Source organism: Camellia sinensis, chromosome 15 (genome assembly GCF_055761805.1).
Source record: "Camellia sinensis isolate YWXY chromosome 15, ASM5576180v1, whole genome shotgun sequence".
NCBI classification, from domain to species: Eukaryota; Viridiplantae; Streptophyta; class Magnoliopsida; order Ericales; family Theaceae; genus Camellia; species Camellia sinensis.
In genome coordinates this window covers 98,514,364-98,531,502 of record NC_138975.1, presented here as the reverse complement: position 1 = coordinate 98,531,502, position 17,139 = coordinate 98,514,364, and the positions used below count along the sequence as shown (strand labels likewise).

The following is a 17,139-nucleotide window of genomic DNA, read 5'->3' as shown; positions in this document are numbered from 1 at the left end:
GGAGGGAATCGGACTCCACCCTCACCAATGGACAACAGGAAAAAAACAATGGTGTTCGTGTCAGCCCTCTCCATATCCAATACACTGTCTACAACAACAGATAGATAGATGTCGTCTGAAATTGAAAAATGACGATGGAAGGTTGTGACTCGCTCTTCTGAGAGGAGGGCTTTCAAATGCCTTGCCATTTCAAATGGAATATGAACAAAATGCATAATAAAAAAAAAATATGCAGGCGATTGGAATGAGAACCGAATGAGAAGAGAAAGGGGAACTTACAGGTTAAAGGACAAGATGAACAGTAGGAAGCGGAATTGCAGAGGTCGTGATGAAGGTTAGTGTGAAGGATTCCAGAGGAAGTTGAAAACCTTTCGAGCTAAGAATACACAGAGGGATAGTTTTCAAATCTAACATTAAATGATTGTCAAATACGAATGGACGGGAAGTTGTAATGATTGTAGCATCGCGCCTTTTCTAACGAATCAGTACTAAAAGGAGTGCAACCACCGTATTTCTGACTTTAAAGGTTTTGTCCAATTCATTAGCCGAGAGGAATACATCAACCAAACATACCATCTGGAATGGACTTACTCAAATGTTTGCAAGGCAATTGTAGAGGCCGAGTTTGAGATGTCGTATACAAATAGGAGCCGTATGTAAGTCGACACATAATGGCTTTACCCTCGGGATAAGATTGCTGAGAAGACGAGTAAAGTGGGTCGGCCGCGGCCGAATAGAACTAGATTGCTGACTGAATAGGCCATAAATTCTACCAAATGACTGGAGGTCCAGCTGTCAGGGCAACGTGTCCATAATAAGGAAGTGGGCCCCAGAAGAGTAATATAAAAAAGGAGGAGTATCAGCTAGAATAGAGGTATGTGAGAAAAAGATAACTTGAGATATAAGAAAAACTTGAGTGAGTACTAACTTGCCGTCGGAGTGCTAATTCCGGCACCCCCAACCGAATTGTTCATTCCCATTTCAGGTACAAACTCGAGGATCAAGAGAGTCTGCTTGGGCCAAAGGATATTTCCAAACCACATCTCCATAATATAGAATACATGTATGTTGATTAATGTGTAGAGAATATATGTATGTTAATATTGTTATATTATTTCATGGAAGATGTATTATGATGTTACATTTATAAGAGATGTGGAAATTTGATCACAATGAGAGATTGTGTGGTGGAATTGAAAAATGGAATTACATTAATGCATTGTTGCTTGTTGCATTGTCATTCCATTTAATCTTTGTTACAATTGATTTCGAATCTTACATTCGAAAATTATTGCCTTGAGTAAGGAATTGTTTTATGGAACAAGATCATTTTGGTTTGTTTTTGCGATAAATACGTTGGTAAGTTCGGCTAGGGGGAGTAGTTGGTATTGGTTAAGTTGGCTTGAGTGTCCATAGTAAAAAACAGAAAACGCGTACGGAGGAGGTACCACGTGCCTTCTGGTTAGCAACCGGTAAAGTGGTGATTGGTAGTGCTTGATATGTCTAATTGCAGACACCAACCTAGGGATTACCTGAGTCATATTTACCACCCCTTGAACTACATTGACTTTGTTGAGTTGTTGTGTTTTCAAATTGTGTTGAGCACAGGTGTAGACACCCCATTTTTTATGGCCCTTTGTACTTGGACGTCATCGCATGCACACCCGATGATGAGTCTATATGCTTGTCAAGTCTCGAAGTCCTCAGCGGAATGCCATAGCTTTGAGCCCTTCAAACCCTACACCCTTGTTGCCTCATTCTTGGACCAAGCCTTGGTTCTTCAAGCCTGCAACTTCTGGTAGCCTGCCGACCACTCTTTTTGGGCTATTCGGCCATCACTTTTTGGTTGCCAACCACTGATGTGGCCTACCGGCCACCAATTGTTTTTGCAAATATTTTGTGACAGCGATGCCAGTTGTTTGCACAGATACGTGCATATGCCTCCACGTGTAGGGCTGGATGTTCTTGAGAAAGGCTCACGGTTTTCTATATATAGAGGACCTCCCTTCATGTTTTAAAGGTTAGAAAATTGTAGAGCAAATTTTTTCCTCTCTCTCTCTCTACAATTGTCTCTCTCTCTCTAGCAAATTCCTACACTTTTGCTTACAAATCTTCAACATTTGTCTATACACCCTTAACCAAACCTTCTCATCTTTGAGCTGAGGTACTTTTGAGCTTGGTCGGAGCTCTAGAGGGTGTGTTTGCTTGGCTTTATTGCCTAGAATTGGTCTTCTCTTCAAGAGATATAAGGCTTTGCTTGTGCTTTGTTTTATTTGCTATTATCCTTGCAACTTTCCAACTGTTTTTGGGCTATAAAAACTTTGTATTTTTGGGATGAAGCTTGGGCTTTAAGGCCATTAAAGATTGACGGGTGTTTACCATTCTTTGCACCTTATTTTCAAAGCTTTTTCCCTTGTGTTTCCCACCTTTGTACTATCTTTTTTTTGAGATTTTAAACACTGATTTTCATAGCTTTTTCAGTGGCCAAAATCATGTTTTGAAGTCCAAATTTGGAAGGGTTAGCCTCTCCTCCTTATGTCTTGCTTATTAGCCTAGCTTGTGCCATGTTTTAGCATATTAATCTAGCCATTGTTAGCCTAATTCCAGCATGTTTTAGGACTTATTCTAGACTATTTTAGCACTATTTTGGGTTGTTGGTTACATTTGAGTTTTGTTTTGCATGTTTATAGTGTAATTTTCCTCATGAGTTTGGTGTTCTAGGCCTTAGACACCATCTTGTTTGAATTGATAGCATTTATTTATGCTTTTCTCACTTATTTTTAGCACTTAATCATCTCTATAACCTCCCTCCTTTCTTGGCTCTTGTTTTGCTTTGAAAGTGGTTCAAACAACTTATTTGTTTAAAGCATGAGATTGAGATGTCATGCTTAATGGTTTAATCCCTTTGGGGTTTATTACCAATGGTATGATGGCTGTTTCATGCCTAAAACAGCTTTTGGTTTGAGCTTTCTTTCCATTTAGAGGACTTAAACTCACCATTGGACTCAATGAATTTAAGAATGGATGGTAATTTAAAATGAAGTAAATAAAATTGGGTCTAAAATGGTGAAAGATAATAATTTGATTGTGTTCAATCAGACATTAATTGAACACGTGGAAGCTTGAAGCATTTCATGCTCATTAGTGATGAAATGATTCAAGTTTCCAAGGTCACTACTTCCCTTGATCTTCCATGATAGGGAGGTGGTTTTGAGAGTCTCATTTTATTGCATTTATTGAAATTGCACACTTTGGTTCATGAGCCATCATGCAATGAAATTGCTTGAGTTGATGGTTTATGAACCAAGCTTGCTACTCCTTTGATTTGCTCATGAAAAGGACGGGTGAGTTATACAAACAAACCGTTGAAAATAACCTGTGCATGCTCTGTTTGTTCTCTATTGCAGAAAAGTGAACTGGGTAGCAGTGGCCGGCAAGCCACTTTCCATGGCCAGCAGGCTGTAGACACCCCATTTTTAACCGCCCTTAAGACTTGGGCGCCACTGATTGTTTACTTGGTGATGAAAATTGTGCAGTGCAAAAGTTCGATTTCTTCAGCAAGAGGAGCTTCAAATCCCAACCTCACACCCCTTTTGGACCAAAGCCTTTTGACTAAAATTATTTTAGACCTTAAAACCCTCTCTTTCAAAATATTTTTGAAAAAAGTTCATACGATGTTCCAAAGCTCGCATTTCGTTAAATGTTGCGCTTTTCGGTAAATCGACCAAGGATAAAGTGGAAATGAATGGAAGAGAGGTGAACTATTTGAAAAAAGTCTTTAAAAAATCTTATTTAAAGGTTTGGATCTGAAGAAAATTGGAGTGGAGAAAAGAAACCAAGTTGGAGAAGAAGTTGGGCATGAATCCGGGTAGGATGGAAACTGAGCAGTCTTTACTAAAAGAGGCATATCTTCTTGCACACTTGGAATTGTGATGTGAGGCTGCCACCATTGGAAAGAAGACTTCCAGGGCTTCAATTTAGGCTCAAGAATGACTTGCAAAGGAGTCCAGATGAAGGATATATTCCCATTTGAAATTGGGCCTAAAAAGTAGATTTTTCTAGCCAACCAGAGGTGGAGGTTTCTAGCCATGAATGGGCTTTTCTGGCCATGTGCTGGCCATGAATGGCCATTTCTGGCCAAGAATGGACATGTGCCAGCCATCAATGATCCCTTGCCGGCCATTGATGCAAAAAGTCAGATTTTTGCAGATATTTGTGTTCTAGCTGTTCCAGCTGTCCATTTTGGGATATTTTCGACCTGAAGCCTCATTCTTCTATATATAGAGAGAGCCTTCTCTATGGTTTTCAAGGTTAGAACAATTTAGGAAGAAGTTTGGAAGCCTCTCTCTCTCTCTAAAATCTCTTTCCCTCTACAATCCTCTCTCTTTAGATTTCTCTCTTGAGCTTTTGTGCTTAGAAGCTTGTATACTTCAAAAGTTAACCTATCAACCCTTAACCAAAGTGGTTCATCTTTGGGTTAAAGTTGCTTGAAGCTATCTTGGAGCTCCTTAAGTGGCTTTTGGCTTGAATTGGTGCCAAGAATCATTCTTCCCTTCAAGAGGTATAACTATTACCCTTTAAGCTTGTTTTCATACTTGCTTTTGCCATCTTTTTGTACTATTTTTGGCCTGGTTTTCAACTAAAAAAACCTCTATTTTTTAGGCTTAAAAATGGTGGTTTGACGCTATTTTGAGTTTGGGGGTGTTCCACCCTTCTTGTCTCTTTGCTTGTTAAGTTGTTGTGCCATCTTTCAAAGCTTTCTAAAACAATTTTTTTGGCTCTTTTAACCACTAAATTCTAGGGGATTTTCAGTGATAAAAACAATGTTTTGAGCTCCAAAATAGGAGGGGGTAGCCTCCCCTCCTTATGTCTTGTTTGTAAGCCTAAATAGCCTAGCATGTGAGCATGATTTTCTAGCATTTGGTACTATAATATCAGCATGTTTTTGCTATTATTTTGACATGTTTAAGCTCTGTTTTGAGCTGGTTTGGTCCCTTGAGGCCTCCTTTGTATGCTTGTAGTGCAATTGTGCCTAATAGCCTAGCTTGTGCTATTGTTTTGGCCTCTTAGTCTAGCTATTCTTTGCTTATTTTCAGCATGTTTTTGCCTCTGATTTGGGCTGTTTTAGCTCTGTTTTGAGCTGTTTGTGTTGTATGAGTAGTCTTTTGCATGGTTGTAGTGTAACCCCATGTTTTAGCTTATTGTCTTAGCTAGTTGTGTCTTCATTCTAGCATGTCTTTCAACTGATTTTGGGCTATAAAACTCTGTGTTTTTGGTCTGAAGCTTGGGTCCTAAAGCCATTAAAGGTTGAAGGGTTGATAGCCCTTCTTTGTACTTTGTTTTGGAGGCCTTTGCCCTTCTGTTTCCCACCCTTGCATCATCTTTTTCAAAGCTTTTAAACATTGTTTTTTAGAGCTAATTCAGTGGCTAAATACATGTTTTGAAGTCCAAAATTGGAGAGGTTAGCCTCCTATCCTTTTGTCTTGCTTACTAGTCTAGCATGCCTCATGTTTTAACCTATTATTCTAGCTTGTGTTAGCTTAATTTCAGAATATTTTAAGCTATATTTTAGGATGTTTTAGGACTGTTTTGGACTACTGGTCCCTTTTGAGCTTTGTATTGCATGCTCATAGTGTAATACTCTTCACTAGTTTGATGTTTTTGGCTCTTGAACATGTTGTGCATGAGTTGCTTGCATGTTTAACATCATTTTGCATGTAATTTCAACACATATAATCTCTACAACCTTCCTCATTTCATCACTTTTTCATTTGCTTTGAGGGTTGGTTAACCTTAGGGTTGTGTTTAAGCTTGAGATAGAGCTTGTGCTTAATGATTTTAATCCTTTTTTGAGGGTTTCTACTAACCAATGGCATGATCTCTCTCATGTCTTAAGTCACCCCTTGGTTGACACCTCTCTCATTAGAGGACACTCACCTTGGACTTAACCAGTTAAAGAATGATTTGGTAATGTAAAATGAGTAAATAAAACATGACAAGTAAAACATGAATAAGATAAGCATGTTGTGTTTGCATTGCATGTGTTCAATCGGACGTTATATTGAACACAAGGAAGATTGGTCCATTTCATACTCAAAGTGATGAAATGAGCCAATCTCCTTGGTCTCCATTGCTTTTGATCATCCATGACAAGGTAGTGGACTTGAGTCTTTGTTTTGTACATTTATTGAAAGTGTACAACTTGGACCTTTGGCCATCATGCATTGAAAATGCTTGATTGGTGGTTTTGGATCCAAGAGTGCCACTCCTTTGATGTTTTGAGACGATGAGGAGGGTCACAGCACAAACATATCCTTGGAAAACCCTCCATTTTCCTCTGCTTGTGCTTTGTTGCAGTGTGGTGATTCAGCACACTAGTGGTCAGTAGTGGCTCACTGATGACCGGTACTGCTTCATCCTTGGCCGACAGTGCCTCTCTCTGGCCAGCAGATGGCCGACAGTAACCTCCTATGGCTGGTAGGCCACTAGTGCAGTCCTCAGCATTGGTTTGGTAAGGTGGAGCAGAAAGTTCTTGGAGTAACCCTGCAAACAGAGCCTCTCAAGAGAAACCGGTGGGCTTTTCGGGACGAAAACCAAGTGCATGCATATTCAATTTCCTAAAGCAGAGTTGAGGCAGTGTAGTTAGTATTTTACATGTTTAGTTAACATGAATTTGTAATTTAATTAACTAGTTGCTAATTAGTTAAGTGTTGTAATAATTAGTAATTAGTTTATTAGTTATTCATTTGGTTTGTAATAATTAGTCTAATTAGTTTAATTAGATTAGTTTAGTTAGCTTAGCTTAGATTAGCTTAGCGCTTATTCATTTGGACCCTCCTTCGCAAGGGCACAATGTTGTAATAAGTGTGCGTGTGCATGTCTTCCAACCCCACATCTTTCTCCCTTTTATTTAATCACTTTTGATGGTTAGCTTAGGGATCATGTTTCGATTAGCATACCTTATGCTTGTATGTTTGCATCCATTCATTTGTCTTGCATGCATTGAGGCTCGGCGCATCATTCAAACTGCATCGTATTTCAATACACTTCTTTGAATACGTTTTTATCACATGTTGTTCAAATCGTTCATATACCATGATTAGATAGCCGAGCCTATTTTGTTGCATTTTTGCATGTGTTGCATTAGGCATCTTGTATAGTTAGGATCATGCATATTTCTAACTATCTTCTGTTTTGACTCGGAGTACTCGGTGAGTTTTATGCTTTAGCATACTTTCATGAGTGTGAGTAATGCCATGATTAGCATGCTTGCCATGAGGCTATTTGCTTAAATGATAAACTGCATGAATGTCTGTGGATGAAGGCTTTGTTACTTGAATTGGAACAATTCGACGAATGTATGTTTTAAGCCCACTTTGCGAAGTGGCAAATCATGTTTTAAGCCCATCATGTTTGATGGCAAATCTGCATTTTGGCCCACTTGAGGGTGGCAACTTCAAATCATTTTCAAAAACAAACATGAGTTGAATTCGTTCCAATTCTTGCAATCTTAGTATATACTTGTTTGTGTGCATCACATACTAAAGTTAGCTAATAATCGGAATAAGAGCACATGTGTTTATAAAATAACATATCATGTTTAGTAAAGGCCGATCTTCGATCGGGCGAGCGGGGTTGCTCATTTCAGGACCTTTCCCTCTAGTACCCAAGTTCCCGAGTCGAGGTAACTTTGGTGATGACGGACATGTGGCCTTTGGCACGAGTCAGGATTTCCTAAATTTTTTCAAAATAAATTATTTAGATGGTGACTCTGTAATCTAGCAAAGTAGTCCAGTTTTGGCATTGTTTGATTCAAAATCTATTTTCCAAAAAGATTTGTCAGATTGGACTCTTTAGTGTTTATCAGTTTTACATTGCACTTTGTGAGATTAGATTCAGAACCGTGACAAGAGTCCGAACTGCAGGACCAATTCGAGCTCTCCGAAAGGGGGGGCACGAAGAAGGTCAAGCCTATACAGGCCACCTTTAATGGCCGGTCGACTGTCATTTGTGGCCGGTAGGGCCTCATCACTGGCCGGCCGGCCACTGATGCAAAATTCAGTAGTGTGTTCCTTTGGCAGAGTAGAGTTATTCTGGAAGTGGGCAATAGTATAAGTGTTCTTTGTGCAACAGAGGCTCTCAGGAAGCAAAACCGTGGTCTTTTCGGGTGGAAACCAAGCATGTACATGAACATCTCTCATTTCCCAAGGCGGAGTAGTTAGTTGTTTAGCTTAATTACTTCTTTTAATTGCACGTGTGTTGTAGTTATTTAATTAGTAAAAGTAGTTAACTAGTTGTAATGTTGTAATCATTAATTAGCTAGAGTAGTTAGTTAATTCATTTGTTGTAATAATTAGTTAAGTAGTTTAGCTAATTATTCATTTCGGTTTGTAATAATTAATTAGCTTATCTTAGCTTAATTAGTTAGCTAGTTAGTTTATTCGGACTCTTCTTCGTGAGAGTGCAATGTAATAATGTGTATGTCTTCCAACCCCATGTCTTTCTCCTTTTTTATTTAACTGCTTACGATGGTTAGATTAGGGACATCAAGTTTCGTTTAGCATTCTACATGTTTGCATCTATTTGTATTGCATGCACCGAGGCTCAGTCCATCATTCTAACTACATTGTTAGTTTAATACTTCGTTGAATACGTGCTTAGACCGCATGCTATCAAATTGTTTTATATAATATGTTAGGTAGCCAATCCTATTTAGATTACATATTGCATGCGCTGCATTAGTCATATTGCATAGTTAGGGATCATACATTTTTCTAACGCATTTCTCTTTTGGCTTGAAGTACTAGGTAAGCCTTTACTCGCTTTAACATATTGCATTGAATGTTGATGTTGCCATGTCTAGCATGCTTATCATGAGGCTAAGTGCTTAAGTGTTAAACTGCTTGAATGCCTGTGGATGAAAGCTTATTGCTTGAATTGGAACAATTTGAGTAATGTTCATATGTGATCACCTTTCAAGTGGTACATATTCGAAATAATTTTCAAAACAAACATGAATCAAGTGTTCTAATTCTTGCGATTTAGTGTATACTTGTGTGTGTGCGCATCACATAGTAAGTTAGCTAAAAAACTAGAACAAGAGTATATAATGTTGATAAAAATCATATCATGATTAGTGGAGGCCGATCTTTGATCGGGTGACCGGGGGTGCTCAATTCATTCATGACCTTCCCCTCTCGTACCTAAGTTCCCGAGCCAAGACAATCTTGGTGAGGACGGACACATGACCTTTGGCACGAGTCATGGGTTTCCTAAATTTCACAAAAATAAAATATTTAGGTGGCGACTCTGTGTCTAGCAAAATAGTTCATTTTTGGCAATTTGATTCAAGATCAATTTTCTAAAAGATTTGTTGAATTTGGACTCTTTGGTAATTATCTATTTCACATTAAACTTGTGGAATGAGATTCAAACCGTGGGAATCCCAACCGTAGGGCTATTTCAACTTCCGAAATGGGGCACGAAAAAGTCAAGCTACAACAGGATTTTCAAAAAAGATAGAGATATGTGTTTTTGAGCATGACATGGCATATGCATTTATCTCGGGAGACTGTATAAAATGTATATACTTTGTTAAGATCTTCCTACTAGGCTTTGTGCTCACCTTATTAGATTTTGTGTAGGAAAAGATGTGATTCTGTCGAGTTAAAGACGTGGAATGTATTTTTGAGGGCACAAGGATCTTTCCTTTTGTTGTAATTATTGTTAATAAGCCAAGGGTGTATGGGTTTGATAACTATTTTTGTGTAACCAGGCATAAGCCTTTGAATTTGTAGCCCTTGAAGGCATTGAATTGCAATTGTCGTGTTGTTCTACATGTTATAAATTCATATTCTAATATTGTTGAATGTATAATTGCATATGGGAAACCTTTTGTAAATCTCTACAGTATAATGAATACAAATGTTAGAGATTTGATGATGATGTATATGATGAGGCCTTATATTCCTTATGTATTAATCAATGGAATCTATTCATTGGGAAATAAAAATCATGTTGTTGGAAGATGTTGTGCCTATTTGTGTTAATTTCCTTGGGGCGTTTCAACTTGATATCAGAGCTATCGGGTTTGAATACTTGAGGCTTACAAGAAGTAGTCGTTTTTCCACAATGTGTTCATTTTGCTAAAATAGGAGATGTTCCATGTTTTAGGTGTTTTGTGATAACGTGTTTATATGACTAGATGGGTATGGGATTGAACTTTTAGGAAGTTGTTTGTGCCTATTAAATTCATTAAGGTCTTATGAGAAGGGCACTTGATAAATGCTCTAATAAGAATTCTCGGTATTTCGTGGGACAAATTTCATCGTAAATGAGTAATCCGTATGTGTTTTTGTGATTAAGTGCTTATGTAGAATGAAACTATGTGTTTACATGGAATGGAAATCTATAATATTATTGTAATGGAACATGTGAAATAAGTGCAAGCATATATGCGATTGTGTGCTAAATTGTTTATTCTTATCCTTATTTAGGATGTCTGGAAGACGTCAGGCATGTGGCGCCTCAAAAATCGGAAACATCAGATAATATATTAACCAATAAATATAGAGTTTATCTAAGGTTACAAGAGTAGGAAACGTTACTAATGAGTCCTTTGGATAATAACCAAGCAAGATCCCAGGAAGGTCGGAGGAGTCAAAATAGCCTCTCTTTAAAGTCCAACCACCTTAGATAGCAAAGCTACTGTTTTGACAGATCTTGACAAGGTATTAACACAAGGCCTACATGAGTTGGCGGGGTATGAGGATAGGTTGCAAATGTTATACATATATACAAATTACAAATCATGTCTTAAATACAACATGGGATCTATCACTTACAATCTCAAACACGTTTACAAACTAGTTTCTAATCCTCCTAGGGTAGCCGTACGTCCTCAAATGCTTCAGCTTTGCCTTCGACCAGCCTAATAGTTTTCAATATCTGGCATGAAACGCCATGAGCTTTAAATGCCCAGTAAATGCACACACACCCCGTTCCTTTTTCCCAACCCAATACACCATCATATTTATAGTAGCCAAGTAGTGAAGCATGATATTCAAGTCAACAATAGTAATTTCAATAATAAAGGAAAGGAACATGTCATTCAAATAGAAAACAAAGGTTATAATGTTAGTGGTTAGTATTCTAGAAATCCCCCAAAGAGATTTCATCCTCCCAACCACAAGAATTGGACACTGGACTATTCGAAACTCCCCATTTTGCTGCTTTGTTGCAAAACTAACCTTGGATCCCTACCAACGGTTATATACCGCGTAGCGCCAACTGCAGGCCCTCAAAAGGGACAGCGAAAAGAAAAAGGTTTTATCTCCTGAATCCAACCTTATCCTTCCAAAAAAAATTTTATCCTCCTAAATGTCCTATCCAGACCCAACCTTATCTCTCCAATCAAACCATCGCAAAGAGTCTAAATACGTCGGTTCCATTCTAGGGTTTACACAACAATTGCTTGGGCAAGACTTAAACTTCAATTAGGGAGCACATCCCATCAATCCATACATAACACATTATCATTTTTTCAATATTCAAGTGATCGAAAACCCAATACCACCCCAATTAAGTTTCCCGTTGAGTTAGACGTCTTAAATTAAAGTTAGAATAACTTAACAAGATAGTAATATCTACATAAGCATGAGCATCATCCATTGAAGAAGAAAAGGAACATAACCATAACACATTCAATATCATACCAAGACATGATCATGTACTAATAAGCATATTCATGAACACAAGAGCATAAAACACCCATGCAAAACTAAATTTCCAGATTCAGTACCATTCAAAGATTAAAATCAAAATGACTATTTTAGATTTTTACCGAACTTGGCCTTCCTACGGTTCATAGATAATTTAATCTAGTTTTCAGAACATGTTTCGGAAATGTGATAGCTTTTCTAGATTTTTAGTTATTTAAGAAATGTTCCAACGCTGTCCAGATTCGTCGACTGTTACAAAAATTGGTGTTTCTCATAAATCGCTCACTCATTTTCAATGAAACTAATTTTAGTTGAAAGATAACGCCTTAAGGAAGATGTTTACATAAAATGGAGGCCTAGAATATTTTTCTACATTTTTCTAGAAATTTTGAAAGTTGGCTATAAAATAATTTTTTCTGGCACAGTTCTTGCAACAAGAAAGTTGGTGAGAAAAGAGGTCAACTAGGGGAAATTTTTCCACTTATCTTGTGATGAAAACTTGCTAAATAACATGTATTAAACTCAGAAATTTAAGGTGAATGTGTGCCTTTGGAAATTTTGAGAGTTTGATATGGAAAAAGGTAGTCTTATACCGATTAAGAGAAATACAAAAAGGGTAGAATCAAGGCTCAACTCCTTTCATTTTTAACACAAGAATGCCATCAAAACACATCTGAAATGAATGTTTAAAAATTCTAAGAGCATGTATTTGAAAAACGAAAATAAAAGAGAGAGTTATGTTGTGGCTTACTTGATTGCCTAGTGAAATGTTGCACAATTTCTTTTCTTTTCCTCTCCTCTACTACCAAAGTTTACTCTCTTCCTCTTCTTTCTTTCTCTCAATTGAATGTGTAGGTGTGTGAGTGTATGAGATGTGTAACATGTGGAGGGTGGTGGTGTTTTTATAATAAAATTGGTGCAAAAGGTCCAAAATGCCTATTGGTTGGAATGGAATGGAATTGAGATGTATTTAGTTAGAATGTATTGGAATAAAGGATCATTAGGGAGCCTAATCATGTATTAAGGCATGATCTAGTTAGGGTTAGGCTTAAGTAGAACCAAGATAATTACAAGTACAAGACAACTTTCCTTGATTTGGGGGTAGCAATGATACTTTTTCCATGATTTAAGGGATTTGTCTCTAAAGTACAATGATTATAGCCTAGGAGGTATGATGGCTAGCCATGTGCTCAAGATTTGGGAGATTTTCCTATTTATTTTGTGTACAAATTCCATAGATATTGTGTACAAAAGATTTGATGAATAAGAGGTACATATACATATATATATATATATATATATACAATGGTACTAACTTGGGGTCAATTTATGATTTAAGTAAAATATGAGAGCTAAGGCCTTAATTTATGAATTGGAACATTTATTTTAGTGGAATTTAACTAAGTTAGGGTTAGAGAATCTAATTTGGTTTGAATTTCTTGTTTCAAATAAAAAGGCTATCAACCGACGAACGTGATAAAAATCGAAAAAACCAAGGGTTTTCAAGTGGTAATTCTACGTTTATGGAGTCAATTAATTAGTATTAGGGTATTAAACTGATTTCTAAGTTATCAAAATCGATCAGGGTTTACGAGGTTTCAGTTGGTGCATGTATTTTGATCCTAGGGTTAAAATTACAATTAATTAAGAAATTGAGCGATTTCAAGGAAATAATTTAAAAGTAAGGGACTTTTAAGAAATTAAAATTTTTAGGGGCCTCACAAGGCACGTGGTGGTAAGGTGGGAGGTCGTGTTCGTGAAGTACTGGTCCATGAGGTTTCAGTGCAAGAAGAAAGGTTCAGCCAAGCTAATGTGGTTGAGAAGGAAGACCAAGCTAACATGACAGAGCAACTGGGACAAGCGAGAGTCCTAGAGCAAGCGGGTCAGGTCGATATGGGTGCCCTAGCCCAAGAAATGGCGTGGGCTTTAGGTTAGTCAGTGAACATCTTGAGGGAAGAGAACCAAGCCCGAGACAATGCCGTGGAGTCAAGGACGAGCTTTCTTACTCGAGAGTTCTTGTAGGCCAAGCCGGATGAGTTTCATAGTGGCCCGGAGCCCAAGAAGGTGAATGAGTGGCTCGAGCATTTGAGATGATTCACATTGATGATAGTGAACGAAGGATGACTTTGGCAAGTTACTACCTCAAAGGGGATGTGGGCCAATGGTGGATGTAAGCCAAAAGTAGAGTGGGGCCGATATGGAAAGCTTTTGTCATAGCTTTCCGAGACAAATGCGTACCTCTCACAGCTAGGAAGAGACTGAGGCAAGAATTTCAAAACCTCAAGCAACTAAATCTATCCGTGGCCAAGTTTGAAGCGGCCTTCACTAGTTTGTCCCAGATTGCATTGGAGTTGGTGGCAATAGAGGAACGTCGTTGCATCAAATTTGAGAAAAGATTGAGAACCAAAATCTTATTTAAGGTTTCTAGAAACATGATCCGGAACTATGACCGTCTTGTGGAGACGGCAAGACATATGGAGATTACAGTGCAGACTGAAGAGGAGAGACTTCAAGGTTCGAGGTCTAGGGGTCAAGAGTCTCAAGGATACTTTAGACCTAGCAAGAAGCATAGGGACTCCGCTTCTTTCCAGCTCCAATCACAGCAGACTCGATCTATTTTTCCACTGCCAAGTATTAGCCCGGGGAGGAATGCTCAGGGCGACTTTACTTGTTTTAAGTGTGGCCAACAGGGTCACAAGGCTAGTGCCTGCCCACAGAAAGAAGAGAGGGAAACAGATGTTACCACTACCACCACCTAATCAATTTCAGAGTCAATCCCAGAGTAGGGGACAACGATCAACATACTTTCAATGTGGTCAGTCAGGGCATTTGAGGAGAGCTTGCCTGCAGTTGGGAGGCACATCTGGCACATCAAGGTCGAGACAGACTCAGAGCCATCAGCAGGCTCATTCAGTCTAGACCTCACAAGCTAATTAGGGAGCCACCTTGGCTCAATCAGTGCAACAAGCCTATGCTCCAAGAGATGAGCAGGTTGATCAGAGGCCACAAGGGCACATGTATACTGTTACAGCACCGCAGCAGTGCTAGAATCCTTTGTTGTGCAATGTAATTTGGTTATGTTCAATTCTTTGGCTAGTGTGTTGATTGATATGGGTGCATCGCATTCATTTATATCTTCTACTTTTGCTTCTACATTGGGTTTAGAGATTGATCAATTGGGGTCTTCTTTGTGGGTTGAGTCATCGGTGGGGGGTAGAGTGGCATTCGGCCAAGCGTGTCATGGTTGCGAGATTGAGGTCATAGATCGCCAATTCTCTTTTGACTTCATCATCTTAGACATGCACTCTTTTGACCTAGGTATGGATTGATTGACACACTTCGGGGTTACTATAGATTGTCAGCGTCACCAAGTGTTCGTATGCCCACCTACTGGGGATTGTTTCTATTTTTTGTATGATCATGGTAATAGATCGTTTCCACCATTGTTTGACTTTAAGAGTCAGGGAGCGCTTAGTTTCCTCTTTGCCATTTCCTTGCCCAATGACGGTGGCATGGGTCGGAGTGATTTACTAAGGGTAGTTTGTGAATACCCTAATGTTTGGCCTGAAGATCTTACTAGGTTGCCTCCACATCGAGAGATAGAATTCTCTATTGACTTAGTGCTTCGCATGATGCCAATTTCCATGGCGCCATATAGATTTGCACCCGTTGAATTACATGAGCTGAAGATCCAACTCCAAGAACTTTTAGACAAGGGTTTCATTCACCCTAGTACATCACTTTAGGGAGCGCCGACTCTCTTTGTGAAAAAGATGGATGGGTCATTATGGTTATGTATTGATTACTAAAAATTGAATCGAGTTACCGTTAAAAACAAGTATTCTCTACCAAGAATAGATGACTTATTTGACTAACTTAGAGGGCCTCGTTGTCTTTCGAAGATAGAATTGAGATCAGGGTATCATCAGTTGAGAGTTAAGGGGAGGATATCCAGAAAATGGCTTTTCGTATGCATTATAGCCACTATGAGTTCCTAATAATGCATTTCGGTTTAACCAATGCTCCTGCTTCTTTTATGGACTTGATGAATCGAGTCTTCTATGAATTCTTAGACCGTTTCGTAGTCGTCTTTGTGGACAATATCTTGATTTATTCAACCTCCAAGGAGGAACATGAGGAACACTTGCGGATAGTGCTTGACTTGTTTAGGATGCACCAATTGTATGCTAAATTCCAGAAATACAAGTTTTGGTTGACTAAAGTCAGATTTTTGGGGCATGTTGTGTCGGGAGAATAAGTAACTGTAGATTCTTCTAAGATAGATGTCATGCAAGATTGGGGACAGCCTAAAAATGCTTTTGAAATTCAGAGTTTCCTAGGGTTAGACGGGTATTATCGTCATTTCATAAGGGATTTCTCTAGGCTAGCTGCACCATTGACCAAGTTGACAAGGAAGGGTGTCAAATTTGTATGGAACGAGACTTGTGAGAAGTCATTTCAAGAACTTAAGACTAGGTTGACCACCGCACCGATTTTTATAATTCCAAAAAGGGGCTGGGTTATACCGTTTATTGTGATGCGTCCTAAGATGGTCCTAGTTATGTGTTGATGTAAGAAGGGAAGGTTGTGGCTTATGGTTCACGACAATTGAAAACTCATGAGAAGAACTACCTACCCATGACTTAGAGTTAGCGACGATAATTTTTGCTTTGAAAATTTAGAGACATTATTTGTATGGTAAGAAGTTTGATGTTTTCTCCGATCATAAGAGTCTAAGATACTTGTTTTCCCCAAAAGATTTGAATTTAAGCCAACGGACATGAATGGAATTTATGGAGGATTATAACTTTGAATTGCATTATCACCCAGGGAAGGCCAATGTAGTACCTGATGCCTTGAGTCTGAAATCTGTGAGTAGTGTGACAAGTGTGGCCATTCGAGAACGGAATATGCTAGGTGATATCGACAAGTTTGATTTACATCTGGGCGAGTCTAGGGAGGGTGCTACCTTATTTACTTTAATTGCTACACCCACCTTGATTAGCATAATCATATAAGCATAACAGGGTGACCATGAAGTGGAGACAATCCATGGCACGATCTTCAACGGGAAGGAAGAGAAGGGTTTGAACATCCACTTGGATTTGAGTGTGAGGTATCTAGATCACTTGTTTGTGTTGGAATCTTGTAGAGATAAGGTGCTCCAAGAATTTCATCACTCACGCCTTGCGGTACATACGGGAGGCACTAAAATGTATAATGATCTTAGTCGTTAGTTTTGGTGGAGGGGTATGAAACGAGACGTCACCTTATTTGTTTCAAACTGCCTTACTTGCCAATAAGTGAAAGCCGAGCACCAAAAACCAACAGGCTTGCTACAACCCTTACCTATAGCCGAGTGGAAATGTGAGCATGTTACCATGGATTTTGTAGTTGGACTTCCTAGAACACAATGAGG

The 17,139-nt window shown here is 38.6% G+C and overlaps 1 pseudogene; it reads left to right on the top strand.

The window, feature by feature from the left end:
- Positions 1 to 14,479, top strand: part of LOC145813148 (norfluorocurarine oxidase-like) — a 94,496-nt pseudogene extending 80,017 nt beyond the window's left edge.
- The last annotated feature ends 2,660 nt before the right edge of the window (positions 14,480 to 17,139 follow it).